The following is a 4,734-nucleotide window of genomic DNA, read 5'->3' as shown; positions in this document are numbered from 1 at the left end:
AAGTGACATTATATACATTTATGATTTAACCCTCTACCAAATAACATCTAATTACTTCTTTACTAAACTAATTCTCCCCTCTCCCTCTCTCTCTCTCTCTCTCTCTCTATATATATATATATATATATATATATATTTTTTTTTTAGAGGTAGACTTGGGATCATATAAGAGTAAGGGTTTTTCGTGAGATTTATAAGACCAATTTTCAGTTCTTGGATTAGATCTACAATCTGAACATTCATAATCACAAAATTGTCACGAGACTTCTCAATAATTATAAAATTGTCACCGTGTAACTTTAGAACATTAGATCATTAGTTTATAAAGTTGATCAATAAATATAAATTGGTCTTACGGGTCTCATGAAAAACTTTTGGTTTCACGTGAACTCAACACTATGGAGATGTGTGTGTGTGTGTATATATATATATATATATGGTATTTTTGTTTTAAAATTGTATGCGTTATTAAAAATATTGATCTTAAAAGAATATCAACATAGATGAAAATTTACTATTTTTTTTAAAAAATATAACATTTTAACTATGAACATTTAGGCAGTTTTTAAAAATACAAACTCATATATATATATATATATATATATATATAGGTAGGTTGGGTTCTCGTGAGACCAAGGGTTTTTCGTGAGACCCGTGAAACCAATTTATGCTCATTGATCAACTTTATAAGCTAATGATCTAATGGTTTAAAGTTGCACGGTGACAATTTTGTAATTATTGAGAAGTCTCGTGGCGTTTATGAATGTTCAGATCTGACGATTGTAGATCTAATCCAAGGGTTGAGAATTGGTCTTACGAGTCTCACGAAAAATCATTGGTCTCACATGATCTCAAGTCTATATATATATATACTATATTATAAATCATATGACGGAAACTCTTAAAAACCATTTTTTAAGCATAAAGTACTGTTTATTGATGCATATTACTTAAAATTCTAGATTACAAGTAATTGTGCGTAAGTACAACTTATTAAAGCTTTCATTTTTAATTCATGTAACTAACTGCAGATAAACATAATCAAATAGATGATAAATATCTCATTTAAATATAAAAAATTTAAAATATAATCAAAATAATCATTGAGTTCTAACAAACTACTTAATTATTATCTTATAAAAAGTTATATTATTAAACCAAAAATAAAAGAATAAATTAATAAAATCATAAAAAGGGAGAAATTTTAAATAGTTTGTTTAGTACCGATATCAATAACTTTTTTTTCAATTTTTTATGATGTACCTTCATATTTATATTTTATCAAAAATAAAAATATTATCGCTTTCTCAAAACCACATAAAACTGTATTATAACATCAACTGAGACAAAGAAAAATAAAATATTAAAATTAAGATATATCTTGCTGCATTGTATGAGTACTTTTTTAATATATATATATATATATATATATATATATATATATATATATTAAAATAAAAAAGAAATGATAATATATTTGATGTAGAATTTACTATTACAGTCAAAGAAATACAACACGCTTTAGCATCACAAAACATTTGCAATGACACTTAAAAGGTGGGTAGTAGGTATTAGTTGGTTGTGACTTGGTCTTACAACTCATCATAAATCTTGCTATTCCTCCCTAAATCTAAATTAATTTTCATTTTACATAATTTATAAATATATACACATATAATTGTGTTTATTTTTAGGAAAATAACTGATCTTTTCAACCAACTTCACTTTTTAGTCATTTTTTAATGAAAATTATCATTTTAACTGTAGTTTATGTAAATGTCTTACACATTACCTATTTTCATACTTTATAAAGAAAAATCTTTATACAAATTTACGTAAGAAACTACATTTATGTAAAAAAGAATTTGTTAATATGGGACTAAATTTGAGATTACAATATTGCCCTTATTATTTGATATCAAAATACAAACCTATTTTAATTGCATCATCTTTCTTCTCTTCCACATCCTTCATTATCGATTCCAGCCTTCATTCTAGAAACGTTAAACTTTTGATGATGGTGTAACAAATGTTATTTACAATTGTTGTGTTTAAACTTTTTAAATTATGTGCATATCTAGAATTTGTGGTATGACACATGTGATTTACATTTGGTCTTGGAATGTTAAAAAAAATATTGATATCATATATTGAATAATTTAAATATATTTTTGGTTGATTTGTTGTCATTTATAATCATTATATGATATAAAATAACATTGAACAATGTTTAGTGGTAATATGGACATTTTAACCGTTTTGTCATATCCTGTCCTAGTCATACCAAAAATAAGACAGACAATTAGTAATGTTTTGTTTCATCCGGTCTGCATACCAAACACTACCTAAATCCTTTAATTTTACCGATTATATTAATATTTAAAAAACCGAAATTTTTCCTATTTCCCAAAATGAGCTGTTTTTACATATCTGGGCTTATAAAGCACAAAAATCTGCAAGTGTAAAAACATTTATTATAAACGTGAAGTTGGAACTTCTAGACCCGGCCCCACCAATGCTCCTTTGTTTGTTTGCATGTTAGTTTGTTATAACTCGTTTTTTTAAATACTATCTAGCTGAGGCTGTATGAATTTATTTATTTTATTTATCATATATATTTAAAAAAACTCGTTTTTTTTATTTATTACACCATAAATATGACTCCTTAAAATGAATATTACGGGCATAATTTTCATGTTTGAGACTCGTTAAAATTATATATTATAAATACAAAAGAATATGCTTTATACTTTAAAAAAACGAATATATTTTTCATTTAATTAGGTTCAAGTTATATTAATATTAAATATTAAAACCGAAATTAAAAATACATTTAGGGGTTGTTTACTTGCGGCTTAATTAGGCTTATTGATCTATATGGCGTATTCGCACAACTCATTTGGGTTGTTTACTTACGGCTTATTCGCACAGATAAAAATTGTGTATTGTCCCCGTTCAGCCACAAAAATGACACACATACCCCTTATTTAAAGCACCGTCTTCTTCCCATATGAGACACCCCATCTTTGGCCTCTTTATGATTTTTTGTTTTAATATTCAAATAATTAATATTGGTGGGGGGGTAAATCGGTCATTTATAGTATTCAAACTGTTGGTTCAGATAAAAAAAGTAAACACCAACAACCATTTATCCAGACACACAAATTTATCCATACAAAACTTAATAAAAACTTTGATAAATAGCCCCTTAACTAGTATTTAGAAACAAAATATGATGAGAATGGACCCCATATATATCTACTTTGAGTCCAACAAAATAATTAAGTTGAGGCCCAATGTGGTCTATGGCCTTATTTTTGTTTCTATTACAACTTTTTACTTTTAGTAATTAGGGTTTTATGTACAGTACACTGACTTATTCTTCAAGCGATCATGAATGATTTGGAGCTATTGTAGGTGGGTGAGCCTTCAAATTCATAACCGTGAGAGTTTTAACAATCATTGGATTTGAACCCAAGACACACGGGATTTGAAACCAGAAAGTGAAATCCGTTTTATCCCTTCCTCCGAATATATAGCCCGAGTTTATTAGTTGGGGTGAATTTTTTTCACACAAATATATACTGTCTTATATATATATATATATATAATGGTTATTAAGGATTTTTTAATTTTAAAAACAAGTCTTTTGCATGTTGTAACGATGAATAACAATGCCGTTTACGTCGTAATCGTAACATTCGGTTCTTGATTATTTCCATATCCTCTGATGTACGCGGCAGGCTCGTTTTTTTCTCTTATTTGATCAGATGAGATGGACTAGTGTTGCCCAATAACACCTACATTAATTCGTTATTAATGGGATGCCATCGTTTGTACTTTTATATTTGTTTTGTATAATAAATAGCCTTTTCTTCTCAAAATAAAATTACACTATTTTTCAATTTTAAATTTCCTTAAAAATATAATTTTTTTTTTTAAAATAACTTGGTTTTTTATTTATATTTTAATAAACGATGTTTAAAATTAATAACTTTATTAACATTTTTTTCTTCAAGGTATATTTATGCTCTTACTAAATATCATGTTAAGGAATAGTATTTTTATTTAATAAAAAAATTATAGTCAACTTAATAAACGCGTATTGGGCTGAAATTACTAAGTTAGAGTAAAATATATATTTATTGTATAATGTAGAAGCTAAGGGGCCGTTTACTAAACGCTTACTCGGATAAGTGAACACGAAGTCATTTTATCTTACTGAATGAATATGGTAAGGATCAAGAATATTACCCGATAAGTGAAGGCAACGACTTTTACCACAGTAAACGCTTACCGGGTAAATTGTTGCATACAATACCGTTTTGATGGACTAAAATTTTATTCAGTAAGTAAATGATAGTGTTAAATTTACCGGTAAACGCTTACCGGGTAAGTGTTTGGTAAACGGCTCATAAGTTGGCAATATTGTTGTGAGATTAAGTCGTTGTTTGTTTCATAACGGGGAATGAAAATGAGAATGAATTTTCATATCTTCTGGTTTAATTTGGAATGAAAATTTGGGCTTCTGAGGGAATAAACCTATTATATTATATACGGGGGTGTTTGGGATTACTTATTTGAAACAACTTATGTTTTTCTACAAAAAGTGTTTATCAACTTATTATAAGTTAGAATGGTTTAACTTTTTCAAAAATTTCTTATTATCGGTTTGGCACCAGTATAAGTTGTTTATCCAAACACTCAAAAATGCTTATTACCGGTGTCACACCG

Source organism: Cynara cardunculus, assembly GCF_001531365.2.
Source record: "Cynara cardunculus var. scolymus isolate 2C chromosome LG 6, CcrdV1, whole genome shotgun sequence".
NCBI lineage: Eukaryota > Viridiplantae > Streptophyta > Magnoliopsida > Asterales > Asteraceae > Cynara > Cynara cardunculus.
The sequence above is the reverse complement of the archived record's forward strand: the minus strand, read 5'-3'. Positions refer to the sequence as shown.